This window comes from Pseudonaja textilis, chromosome 2 (assembly GCF_049901715.1).
Source record: "Pseudonaja textilis isolate UNSWEBS1 chromosome 2, rPseTex1.2, whole genome shotgun sequence".
Taxonomy (NCBI): domain Eukaryota; kingdom Metazoa; phylum Chordata; class Lepidosauria; order Squamata; family Elapidae; genus Pseudonaja; species Pseudonaja textilis.
The window spans coordinates 110,282,042-110,296,097 of record NC_141991.1 but is presented as its reverse complement, the minus strand read 5'-3'; the positions used below and the strand labels follow the sequence as shown (position 1 = coordinate 110,296,097).

Sequence of the window (14,056 nt, the reverse complement as noted above, 5' to 3'; positions counted from 1 at the left end):
ATATGGGTAAAACCCTAGGTTATTCTGTAGATAAATTATGGTTAAATCATGGGTAAGTGCATCATGCAAACACAGCCTACATGAAGCTGTGGTGTGGTGGGTAAATGTATACAGCTGGCCCCTACATACAATTCTGCACTGAACACTCTCCATTGTTGCTAAAAGCTGAGCCCTGTTTGGCTCAGGAGTCCACTCTACCTAAAGCATATGATATGACAATAGAGGGTTTCTGCCTCAGCAGCTCTCAATTCTTAAGATGGGCTAAGCAATGTGCTGTCTTCAAGGGACAGAACCAGAGAAAGTTGATCCTGCTCACCCCACCCACCCACATTAGTGGCCATACCCACAGCTCTTGAATATTCTAAACCTGGAATGAAACATCAGTTTTTGAAGTCTTTCAGCTTGGCACCGAAATGTCTTTTGAGATATTCCTTAAGGGGCTTTCTATTAATTATTAATATTATGGGATTAATATGGATCTGATCCTTTGTGGGTGTTTAAGTTGGATTTTAGATTCTGCTCACTGCTGAAATCCCATTTTAAATTAAGCTGAAAGAAAAAAACACTCACTGCCTAGTTCACATACAGCACCTATTATAGCTAAACTACAAGTACTTGTTTAACAACCATTCAAAGTTAAGGTTTGAATGGCACTGAAAAAAAAGTGACTTCTAACTGGTCCTCACACAACTCTTGCAGCATTCCCATAGTCACTTGATTGAAATTCAGGCACTTCGCAACCACCATGTAACTACGATGGCCCCAGTTTCCAGAGTCATATTTGTGATAGTTATTTTGCAACCTTCCCAGTTGGCTTCTGACAAAGTAAATGGGGGGGAGCTGGATTTGTTTAGCAATTGCAAGATTCCCTTAACCACTTGACAACAGTGGTGGATTTCAATTTTTTTACCACCGGTTCTGTGGGTGTGGCTTGGTGGGCATGCATTTTGCGTGCGTGCATGCCAAACACATGCTTCACGCATGCACAAAGGGTTTGCTACTAACCTGCAATCCTGCACTCTCCCTGTGTCTTCAACAGCTGACACGTAGCAATCCGCTGTGCTTGTGCGAAGCAGCCGAGCTTCAAAACCAGGAAATAAAAATCAGTATTGAGCAGGAGTGGGCGGAAGGGCCCAGCAGCTGATTGTTGGAGCGAACCGGTTTGCTCAGATGATCCTCAGAGCTACCAGTTTGGCTGAACCGGGCCAAACCGGTAAAATATCACCACTGCTTGACAACCATGTCAAAAAAGATCATAAAACTGGGTGCGACCCAGTTAACAACCTCCTTGCTTAGCAATAGAAATTCTGGTCCCAATTGTGGTTGTAAGTTGAGTACTACCTTTATGGTGCAAATATGCTGACTAAAGAATTTGAATCCAGCTCTAAGGGATCAAGTGGCCAAAAAAAAGTCAAATTCCAACTCCTCTCAAAATACCTCTGCTTTCATGGCCATTTCAGTGTGGATTTAATTCAGAAACCGCCATGTAAATACCTTGGCAGAGAAAGGGATTTTCTGTCACATTCAGATGGCCATTATGGACATTTCTTCCAGGTCACTGTAACTATAAGAAATAGCCTTACGGAGGAGATACACCTCATACAACTAATTTAATTTCTGAATTTATTGTGGACAGGGGGTGATAGTGGAATGCATGTTGAAACAGATGGGGGAGACTTAATGTGTGTTACTATGAGAGGTTGAAGGATGAGACATTTTTTTGAGTCCTGATTTTCAAACTCTCCTACGGTGGAGAAACGGATATGCAAGTTCCCTTGGCTAAAAGATATTTCAGATCCGGATCTTGCTTCATGTTGACACTCCATAAGAATTGCAGAAGATACACACACTATGCGTGACTGTTAATACAATGACATCTCTGGGAAGTATTCAACATTTTTGGGTGGGATAAAAAGAGACAAAGTGGCTGCATTAAGCTTTGGTGCTGGTCACAATTGGCAATTTTGTCTGCTCTTCAGTGAGCACTGCCTGGATATGATCTTGAGACTGAAAAACGAGATCTGCTGGGAGGGGGGCTCCCCGGTGCGGCTCTTGTTCTGTCATCCCAACATTCAACTTGATTTTGTTTCAGGTTAGTAGAGGTGTGCCTAAATAACATAAATGAAGGCATCCGACTTTGTTGCAAACTGCCCCAGATTTTTCCAACATGGGCACTTATTCCTATTTCAAGCCAGCTTATGTACTTAGTTAAATCTGACTGTAAAACTTTCAACTTGATATAAAGAACAGTGTTTCTTCCTAATCCATTATAACAAATGTTCCTTCATGTACAAACATATAAGGGAATTGTTAAAATGTACAATATTTATGATCGGCTTTTCAATATAAATAGTAAAGTTTGTGTGCCTGCCTGCCTGCCTGCCTCTCTCTCTCTCTCTCTCTCTCTCTCTTTTTTTTCTTTCATATAAAACCAGCTGCCATCCACATTGCAGGGTACATGGTAATGTCATACTGCCAAGCACTAATGGACAGGACCCAAATCATCTCTCTTCCTAACTTGGCCCACAGTGGTGTAGCAAGACTAATCACCTGAAGTTTTCTGAGAAAAATATTAATAAATATAAACTTATATTAATTGGATTGGCATGAAACATGCCCCAGAGTTCATGCATCTCTTTTAAATTTGAATAAGTGTACAGTATCAAGTTTTGTTTCCTTTTTTCAAACAGTGGGATCTGTTTTCCAAGTGAGGAATGAAGACACAGATGTTACTGTTTTGTTGTTATATTCCTTAGATTTATTGCTCAGTTCTTCACCAAAGTGGCTCCCAAAGCAGATATCAGCTTGCTGGAAAGTTTTGTGAGTACACCAAACCAGACAGTGTGATGCCCTTTTAGAGTTTCTTTTGCTTCAAGCCAGCACCCCAACACAGTAGAAGAGAGAAACTGGACAAGATGTCACTGGCCAGCAACTGCTAATTGGGTGATAGCAGCCAGCCATGTTCTTCAAAGCAGAACACAACTCATTTCTGTGAGCTATTGTCACTGGGCCCTTAAGCTCTCCTCCCCTTGGTTTCAGGAGATTTTAAGCACAAACTGTTGCTTATTTGTTTCTAGAAAAAGAAAAAAACAAGGAGAAGGTGGAGAAGAAACACAACAAGGCTTTTTAAAACTGAGTAAATGGTCTGTCTCTTGTGACCCTTATGGTGGGCTTTGGAAAATTTTCTTTCTGATGTCTTGGGAGGTGAGTTGGTTAACTACCAACGGTACAGCACCTTTTCTGTGCCTGCACTTAAAGATATCTTTCTCTCCTTAAGATATTTAAGCAGAACCAGCTTTTGAGCATGAGGGCAATTATTCTTGCTTCTGTGGTTTATAAACTGCAATACTTCTTCTTCTTCTTCTTTTTCTTCAGCGTTTGTCTCGCGCTCGGGCGAGGTCCGCTAATGTCCTTGAGTACTGCTTCCACACCTCTCTGTCTGCCACGTGTGTCGGGTCTGCCTTCACGATCTCTAGATCGGCCTTGATCGTGTCCATCCAGCGTTGTTTAGGTCTAAACTGCAATACTATACTTACCTAACCAATTGAGTTCAGTGGAAGGTAAAAGTTTAAAGGATTTGATGAGTTTGGATCTTTCTAATTTATTGAAATCTTGATCTTTGGTTCACTAAAGGAAACCTGCTAAAATATTTTATACTTTTATAATGTTTCCCCTTGTACAGAATGTTATTATTGTATTGTAAGCACAATACATATTTTTAAAAATTCCTAAATTACTGGAATTTTGATTTGTCGGGTGAAATGGCACATTGAACAGTAACACAAATACCTCAGAATAATGATTCAGTGTGTGCTTAACTCTGTACATTGAACTCGGTAGGGTTTTTGTTTTTGTTTTAGAAGACTTACATAACATTCACTGATTGAGAAATTTGGGTGATAGTCAATAGGTCCAATAACTTTTAGAAGTCCATATTATATCTTCTGAGATTTAATATTGAGGGAAGAGATTGATAGACAATTGCTGCCTATAATATTTAAAATGGATCCTAAAAATAATATCCAATTGACTATGGACAAAAAGAAAAAAAATACTCTTATGGTACATTAAAAACACATAATTTAGTTGGGGTAGAATATGAGTGAGGATTGATACATGGCCACAGAAAAAGGCAGATACATTTGGCTGTATATTGTTTTCAAATGACAAGAAATAATAGTACTGTGTACTATGTTTTCCTTTAATCAAGTCCTACCTTGAATACTGGGACCATGTCAGCCCTACAAAGGAGAGCAAATCAGGAAATCAAGTACAGAAGACTAGAATTATATTCCATTGCAATAGGCTATAATACCAGAATCTCCCAGAATCTGCCTGGGATTCTCCTCCCCTCCATCTTATACTCTAGGGCAGGGGTAGGGAAACTTGGCTCTTTTATCACTTATGGACTTCAACTCCCAGAATTCCTTAGTGAGCCATAAAAGTTTCCCCATCCCTGGCCCACATTTGTATATTAAACAGTCCCATTCAAGTCAAAAATTGATTTCCCCCACAGCTGAAAAAACAGTAGGCCAGGGATGGGGAACCTTTTATGGCTCACTCAGGAATTCTGGGAGTTGAAGTCCATAAGTGATAAAACAGCCAAGTTTCCCTACCCCTGCTCTAGGGAGTCAGGGGGCAAATCTGAGTCTCTCTATAATACTCTCCAGCTTCTCAGGGCTGAACTCTACTTCTTCATCTGATGGCTTCCAGATTCTTCTCCAACCAGGGAGCCTCCCTAATTCCCTATTCTCCAGTTCCAGGTACTGCCATTCAAGAGGGATTGAGACAAATTAGATCAGGTTGAAAGAAGAACCGAATGATCAGGAAATGGAAACTGCCTTCTGAAGAGCCATGAGGAAACAGGAGATAGAGTAGAAAAGATGAGAGGGGATATTATTCAGGTACTTTTAAATACCTGAAGACTCACAGGGAAGAAAATGTGGTATATTGTTCCAGAGTGCAGGATACAAAATAATAGATCTAAGCTCCAGGAGGACAGATCCTGATCAAATACCAAGGAGAAAAATAACTAATGCTAAATTAAAGAGTAGAACCACCACCCAAAAAGATCCTGGGCTCCCCTTGAGTGGATGTGTTATATAAATTAATAGCCACCAGTGAATTATGTTGTAATTTGGATTCCTACACTGAGCAAAGGGTTGGACTTGTTGGCTAAACGGCCTCTTCCAAATCTATAATTCTGTGATTTGAAATTTGTCATGACAGAAACTTTCATGAAATAACGCTCACTTCATCAGATGAAACCAAAGAAGAGAAGCCTCATCCATAAAATACGATGCCATAATGGTCTTCAAGGAACCATAAGGCTTTTGTGTGGTAATGTCATCCCTGCCTCAAATTAACGTATGCTTTAAAATGTTGTGTTTCCAGCCTGTCTCATTTTGGAGCCTCTCGGGGCTTCTGGGTGACCACGTCTGGAAATGGACAGCTGAACTGATGAACCTTTGATCCAGCAAAGCAGTTGACTTAAATGTAACTTAAATGTAAATAAAAGAGAGCAAAGCTTGCCAGCTACCTCATTGAAAGGAGATCCCAGTGAATGGCTTTCCCTAACATTTTACATCTCTAAGAGGAAGCATTCAACTAGCTTTGTTAGATGATCGCAGAACTTATTAGGCTTCCATATAAAATGTTCAGCTGCAGAACCAGGAGAATGTCTGCCCAACATCTCCATTTACTCAAGGTTCAAGAATGCAACAGCAGAAATTAGGGTTGCTTAGACTGCCACTGCCATTAAGTGGAAAGGCTATTCTTTAATATAACTGAATGTCATGAGACCCCTTCTAGTTCAGCATCATGGAAAAAGTAAGCATCTTCTCTGTATCATCACCCTGTCTGCCTTAATGCTTTTTGGATAAATAAAAGGTAGTGCCACTACCTACTAAATGAAAGAAGTGGAGGGGGAGGAAGAACAGGACTAGAGGGAGAACTCAAAATGGTATTGGAGCCTCTTGAATCTGGTAGTACTGTTGGATTAGCCCCAAACATAATAACAAACCAGATACTCTTGCAATAACAGGAATTGTTGCCATCCATGGTCACAGCCTAGCAATAGCTAGTCCTCAAAGATAAGAAGAGAGCCCAGCAGGAATAGGGCAAGGACTTCAAATCTATCAAATCCAATTGATATGAAATAGATATGCAAAAGCAAACTGACAGTTCATTTATTGCAGAAGCCTGTCAAAGAAAATTAAAAAAAATGCACCCCACATTTGATCCTGCATTCCCCAGTAGTGCAGGCAGAGTACTGAGGTGATACCCCTCTGATGAAAGCAAATCATCTATACATCTTTAATGCAGAAATTTCCTACAGTTGTATTCAATTGTCAAATTCAGATCCCTATGAAAGTTTACTAGATTAGAGTTACTTAACATAACATCTAACTATATCATAAGGTTATTGTAAGGATATACAAAGGATCCACATGAAAGAAGACTAGTTCCCTGAGCTTTGTAATGAAGCGTTGGAAAGATAGGTAGGTAGGTTGCTAGGTAGGTATGTAATCAGATGGATATATAGATGGAGAGAGGGCTTCTGTGCAGTGCTCATTCCAGATCCAAGATAAAAATGTACTGCATGCAACCCAGCCACTTCTTCCTTCTTATCTATTACATCCAGCATGACATTCCCCAAATTTAGTAGTAATTATTATTCGCTGTAGATACACATTGATACAATCTTGGGTTGCAATATACTCATTTACCTTATTTGTAGATTCCTTCAGTCAGGTTTTCCCAGTCTGATGCTCTCCAGATGCATTGGGATTCAGTTTTTAGCATTCTCCTTCTACCATCTAGGCTGGCTAGGAATTTTCGGAGTTGCAATTCCCAAATTATTAGTATAGTGCCAACTGGGGAAGATGGGTTTGGAATAATCTTCCTCAACTGGCACACTCCAGATAAGAATAATTCTTTCCCTCTCCTTTTTTATACTGATTTTATGCCTTTCAAAATCACAATTCTTACCACCAAAATACCAAAATAAATAGGTAACATTAAATATCCTTTATAAGGTAAAATACTATCAGAAAACAGCATTTGAAGCATGATATTTGATGGCATCTATGGTGTACTTCGCTTCCATCTGATTCAGAGGGAGATCACAAATAGTGGCACATATTATTTTTCTAAAGTATTCCTGCAAAGCTTTCAGAGAATTCAGAATTTGATGTTTACACACAAGCACAGAGCCCAGCCTTCAACATGTTACATTTGACGTATATTTTCTTCTCCATGCCTTAATCTGTGTGAAGGCTCAGCAGAAACACTTAAAACATGACCACAATGACAACATTATGATTCTTGGTCATGGTGTGACACCTCTGACCTCTTGGCCAGGAAGCCAGACTTTGTCCCTGCGGCCTTCCCCTCTTGGCCGTGCAGGGCAGCCTGGCAGGTGCTTTAAATCCCAGTTCAGGGCTCCTTTGCCACTGAAATCTAAGATCTAATCAGCTGATGTAGCACCACAGTTAATGTATCTTCTCTTCCTCAAAGGCTAGTAGAAAAAAGAGCAGCTCTTGAAAACATGCATTTTAAAAAGGTCTTAATTAGCTTCCTTTTGCAAGGGAGGGGAAAGGAAAGAGCTGGAACCTAGCCTTGAATAGTGCGAGTTGTCAGCATAGAACACAGAATTATAGGGCTGGAAGAGATCTCAGTTCAAGGCAGGAGACCTTCCATCATCCTGGTGAAATGGTTGTCCAGTCTGTTTTTGAAAACCACCAGTGATGGAACCCCTACAACTCCTAGAAGCAAGCTATTCCATTTATTGTTCTTACTGTCAGAAAATTTCTCCTTACTTCTAGCTTGGATCTCTCTTTAACCAGCTTCCACTCACTAACTTCTTGTCCTCAGACTTATTTGGAAAATAAGTCAATCTCCTCCTCTCTCTGACAGCCCCTCAAGTACTGGAAGACAGTTATCATGTCCTTCCCAATCCATCTCTTTATTTTTTTTAAACAAATTTTATTAATTTTTAAAGACATACAAAAACACAAATCATAGAAACATAAAAAACCTCTTTTCTGAAGGTTGCTTAGTCCCGGGTTAAAACTCTTCATACAGACACAAATTCAAATTCATATTCATATTCATTTTATATACCATTCCATATCTTATTAGCATTTTCAATTTCTATATAGCTTCTCTTCTCTTTTAAATTTTCTTAATTTTATTTTATTTATCTCATCTCAATTCAAATCATAATATTATTCTTTGTCTGTTCTACTTCCAGCTATCCATTTATCTTTCTTCTTTAAGGAAAACTTCTCCTGTACACTAATTGGAGCATGACGCCTTTATCTCTTTCCCCTACATTTATGATACTTAATATAGAATACATAGCTTACATTGGGATTCTCTTTGGTACATTCTAAAATTATACAATATTATCAATACCAATACAAATCTATTCATTAATATTAATGTTCATTTATATCTTAAACACTTAGCACATTACTTTTCAATTAAATCACATACTTTTATGGGAGCACCTACTTTCCAAGATTATTCCCCCCCACATCACATATTTTGAATCATTATTTCATTAGGGCGTTCCCCCTTCTCCTACTCCAAATCTCTCATTTCAAAAAAAAAAATTCCACTAGAACAACATAGTCTAATCATTAATATTAACAATCATTTATGTCTTAAACATTTTACCCATTTCAGTTAAATATCATGCCTTTATGGGAACACTTATGCTTTCCATCCCAAACCATCTCTTCAAGAGGCTAGCTGGACATATCCAGCTCCCTCAAATGTCCCTCATAGGATTTAGTTTCCAGACGTTTTATCTTGTTTGTCACTCTTCTCTCCACACTTTCTCCCTTAACAATTGCAATGATTCACTTAAGAACTGTTGGCAAAAAATGGTCATACAGCAAAGTGAAACTCACTTAACAACTGCGTTGCTTAGCAATAGAAATTTTGAGCTCATATGTGGTTGTAAGTCAAGAATTACCTGAATTACTGCTGGCAACATAATTTCTCATCACTGTGCAGCAGTTATTAAAAACATACTGGAAATGCTACTACAGGCCTTAACAGCAGAACTGCCAATATTTCCTCCCAAAACTAAGGGAAAAAACCCCATTTTTTTACCATGATGCCTCCTTCCCTGCCCACAATGGACTTCAGGCTCCCAAAATGTTAAGTGCAGCATCTGGCCATCAAAAAGTCCTTTCAGCTAACTTTCATTATTTTTCCCTTGGGCTAAAATAGTAAAAGCCACAATTTGGCCAGAGAAGCAGCCTAGCTGCTTTGCACAATTCTGATAAGTCATTGGCACAATGCTTCTACATCTAGCACTTTGGGATAAAAACAACATAAGGATGGGATATGAGACGAACTAGAGAATAACGTCCGTATTAGCCCAAACTGGCAAAAAAAGTGCCCCTGTGGTTATTATCCAACATAATGAATGTTACTGCAACATTATGAAACATAACAGGTTTTACCATTTGCATCTACTGCTGGGTGCTGTTTGTTTTAGAGGGGAAACACCACTTATAAATCTGGTACAGTTTAGGATGATTAAAGCTGGCTCACTCATGGGCTGGAGTTGCAGTGAAGGTAATATCATGGGTCAGGGTAAAAAAAAAAAGAGAGAGAGAGAGAGAGAGAGAGAAAAGGTGCTGCCAGGTATGTTTATTTCATGGTTTGGTAGAAGTGGGATAGGCCCTAAGCCTGATTAGATTAGCCTCTAATTTAGCTACTGTAGCAACTAAGAAGCCTGTTCGGTGTAAGATGTCAAATTAGAACCAGGAGACTGTGAGTTCTAGTCCCATCTTAGGCATGAAGTCATCTTGGTGTCCTTGGGCTAGTTATTCTCTCTCGGTCCTAGGAAAGAGGCAAGGGCAAATGACTTCTGAAATCTTGCCAAGAAAATTGCAGGGGCTGGTCCAGGAAGTTTCCAGGAGTGAAAATTGACTTAAATACACACAGAAAGAGAGAGAGAGAAAGAGAAAGACAGACAGACAGACAGACACACAGAGAGAGAGAGAGGCAGAGAGAGAGAGAGAGAGAGACTAACTGGACTATAAAAATGAAGAAGGAAAAGATGCAGTAGGAAGAGTTCTTACATTTGAGTCTGGTCTCTCCATTTCTGGTGTATGGCCCTCAGCACAAGCTGTATCCTTTGAAAGAAGACAGGTGTCATCTGATAAGAAGACAAGAAACTCAAGATAAGATAAGAAACCCAAGATAAGAAACTCAAGTACACCCTCCCTCATTTTATCTATATACCATTGGCCATTAATAATTTCTATTCTGGGTTCTTTCAATTTCCATTCACTCTTAGAAGCATTTTTAAGCTTTTTTTTTCTTTTAAGGCTCATTGGTTTGCCATAAAGAAGACTATGAAGGAAGACAAGTCACTGCAACCATATTCAAACAGCTCTTGACATGTCAAGAATATTTTAAAACTTCTGCTCCGTATGGAAATATCTCTAAATATCTCCACAGCATTGGGCTATGAATGATCCCAGAGGCCTGACCTCAATAACAGTGAGAGATGACTACCCTGTTTTAGTTGCTTGTAGCATACCTGGAGGTTGATTTTTGGGACTGATTCAATGAGGAGCTGGCTTCCTTTTGGTGTAGTGGTTAAGGCACCAGGCGATGGTGTGTTGAAATCCTGCCTTAGCCATAAAAGCCATCTGGGTGACCTTGGGCCAGTCACTCTCTTTTGACCCAACTCACTTCATGGTGATGCTGTTGTGGGAAAAATAAGAGGAAGAAAGAGTATTAAGTATATTTGTTGCCTTGAATTATTTGTAAAAATAATAAAGACGGGATACGAATAAATAAAAAATTGGCAGTTTTGTTGGTCCGTTCCCATCAGTAGTTGCTAGTGGTTTCTTAGAGCCATTTGCAGACAATGTAGCAGTTTTGAATAGGAATAGAAAGAAAAGCCACCTCAAAGAGCATATTCTTCAATCAAGTACAAAGTAAAGATAAGACAAGAAAGCAAAAAACAGACAACTGAATGCATCCTTGGAATTTAAGTGTGATTGCAATAGGTTGCTGTTTAGCAATTAGTGTAATTGCAGAATTACTGGTCTGGAACCAAGGCAGAATATATTATGACCTTGCTCAAAATCTATCACATAGATTTAACTTCTAGCCTAAATATTCTAATAACAACACAGTCCCTCATGCCATATCAACGGTCAACATTGGCATCAGTGCACCAAATATATTAGAACACAAGTCTTATTAGATCAAACTTAAGGGTGGCCTACCAGATGTTTTCCATAACAGCCAACCAGATGGTTTGAGAAGCCTAAAAAACAAAACATGAAGATAATAGTTCTTCTTTTGCATTTACCTCCTTTCCCTCTAACTCCAGCATTTATATGGGTGATTTCAGGAAGCTGTTGTTTTTAAAAGGTTCTTATTCATTAAGAGGCATTGATGATAATACCATATTAAAACCTTGTGAACATTTCCGTAATTGTTCTGTGTGTTTTTGAGTGAAACAGTTTTCATTATTCTGAATACTGATAATTTAACTGGATTGCACTGAGCTAAACACTTTAGAGAATTTTATATAAACACTCTCAAAGTCAATCTCCTTTATATACATTCCAATTTCTTAATAATGTTGGATACCTTTTTCTGTGCCTTTTCCAGAAACACACAGAATTCAAAAATATTCATATCACACATTTATTATTTAATATTGTTTATTTATAGCAAGTCCTTTTAAGTTGTGAGCATACATAACAAATTATTTATACAATGCACAACTTTAACTCAAAACAAACGAATCTGTGCTTCTCCGGAATATGATACAATAATAGATTTTTGCCTACCTCAGCAATATCTGAAACTTTAAGAAATTAATCCTTACTTGGAAGAACTGGAATAGAAGAGTAATCACAGTCAAAACTGCTTTCCTTAAAAGATTACCAGTATTTCCTTAAAAGATTACTTACTAAGCTTGCAACTTTCAACTCTTCTGTCTCAAAACTTTTAAAAGTATAGTAAGACTCAAATTTTAATATTTAACCTCTTACTCTTGGGTTAATCCTACTAACTTGAATATAAAGCTGAAAGACCAACAATGCCATCAAATATGACGGTATCTTACCTTTTTTTGTTAATATTTCATTGGCATTTATTTTGATAGTGTACTGTAGTATGTGAGAAATCACATAACCTGAGAGGACCATTACATTACATTCTGAGACTGTTTACAGCAGCTAAAGGATCTCAAAAAGCTAAACAGAATCTACGTAGATAGAACCTGAATGACAACCCCTACAAAATCCCAGGGTTACTGAAGTTAAGAAAACATCCTGGAAGAATATAATGACAAATGACATCCACATTGTTGCCATGTAAGTTATGCAAGTATAAAGTAACTAAACATTGAGCTTGACTTGAGGGCTTCTACCTTATCATTCCTTTTTTTACTTTTTGAGTTGGACTTTCTTACCAGTACTGTACATTATTTGGTATTCCTTGCTTATTCATGGGCAAATTATCTGGGAGACTTTTTATAATTTTTTTCAGATGTGCATGAAACTTATCCTTTTCATTACTGTTGCTCAGAACTGATTTGTTCAATAACACTCCAATATATCATTCCTGTTAATCACTATCAGTTCAATTCTTGTTAGTAACCTCATTTTCTGCATAACCTAATATGCATTACTTGGATATTAACAGTACTTATCTGACCACATTTTTCACTTCATTGTATATATAACTTTCCTGGAGCACAATCTGTTGATTTCTGTTTTAGTAGTCTAGAAATGCAAAATGATTGGCTCTTGCCCCAAAGAATTTATAATCCTTAATTCAACACAATGGAGACGTCAAACAAAAAAAGAACCAGAATTTAATAGACAGGAGCCACAAGAGAAGAATATATGCAGTACCATTACTCAGTTTTTTAAATGTAACAACCAAGGTTGTTTTAAATTGAAGAGACTGACAGTCATTTCAAAAATTAAATAGTCCCAAAAGATTATTAACAGGAAAGTTCCCTAGATATTATAGAAAAATAAATGAGTAACTTCCATGTTGCCAGGAAGAGCAATATGCTACAGCTGTAAACCAGATTATAGACATTTGGGTTTTTAAAAATATTTTGATCAGTTGATATAGATTTGGTAACATATTCCTTTACATGCTTATTCCTTTTTTCTCGTTTATTTTAATTCTTCTGATTCCTTCTTCCATAAAGCAAAGGAAACAATTTCTGGATTTAATATCAAAGCATATAGTATTGTTGGTTCAATTTTGAAAAATTATGCATTTTTCCTTTCCTTTATTACAGTTTATACAGAGAAACACTATAAATGTCTTGCTTGGAAATATTGGCACTTGGAGAGCTAACGCCTCTTACAGGTCTAGATAACTTTCCTGTATTTAAACAGATTGGCAATTTAAAACATTTCTTCAAGAGAACCTCTTCCAGTTTGTGAACCTGGTCTTTCATAGATAGAATAATCCTATCCAGAACAGACCAATTTATAACATCACCTCAAACTTTGTTTTGACAAACACCTTCAAGTTCTCTGAATATAAACTTAATTAATCTACATACACCATGATTGAACTAAGGCAATATTCATAAAGAGTACTGTATAAGCAGTTTCCTTGGTGTCCGAGGACCAAGAATGAGAGATCTCGTCATTTTCTACCTCAGTGCTCTATATATTCTTTGACACACAGCTACCGGCATGTTTAGAACTGTCATTGACTCCTCTGTTTCGGATTGTACTGGCCTGTAAAAGTCCTATTCTCAAATTTCTTGATTGTTAATCAAGAATATTGTATGCTAGCTTTCACGTGTCATACTTTCCCCCTCCTTTCATTCAATGTGTCCAATTTTAGAGACTGCCTGGACATATATCTGCATTATTATTATTGGTGATAGATATAACATACAATGGTTTATGTAACCTTCCATAAAAAAGACTTTGAGAATTCAAAGTATAACCTGATTAAAAAATTAAATATTTTTAAAGAAAAGATTTTGAAGGGGTAGTAAATTGCAGAACTAAAATATTACCAAAGGGTT

At 37.7% G+C, this 14,056-nt stretch overlaps 1 long non-coding RNA gene across 2 annotated transcripts; it reads right to left on the bottom strand.

The window, feature by feature from the left end:
* Positions 1–2,735: 2,735 nt before the first annotated feature.
* LOC113437063 (uncharacterized) lies at positions 2,736–12,858 on the bottom strand. Of its 2 annotated transcripts, XR_015741357.1 has the most exons (6): positions 12,116–12,858; positions 11,265–11,305; positions 10,568–10,734; positions 10,104–10,180; positions 6,729–6,875; positions 2,736–3,073 (listed from the first exon to the last, which is right to left on the bottom strand). It is a non-coding gene; the product is annotated as an uncharacterized LOC113437063 (long non-coding RNA). The 2 variants fall into 2 exon arrangements; XR_015741358.1 differs by lacking the exons at positions 2,736–3,073; positions 6,729–6,875 and adding an exon at positions 7,532–8,878 and having other exon boundaries at positions 12,116–12,854.
* Positions 12,859–14,056: the final 1,198 nt, after the last annotated feature.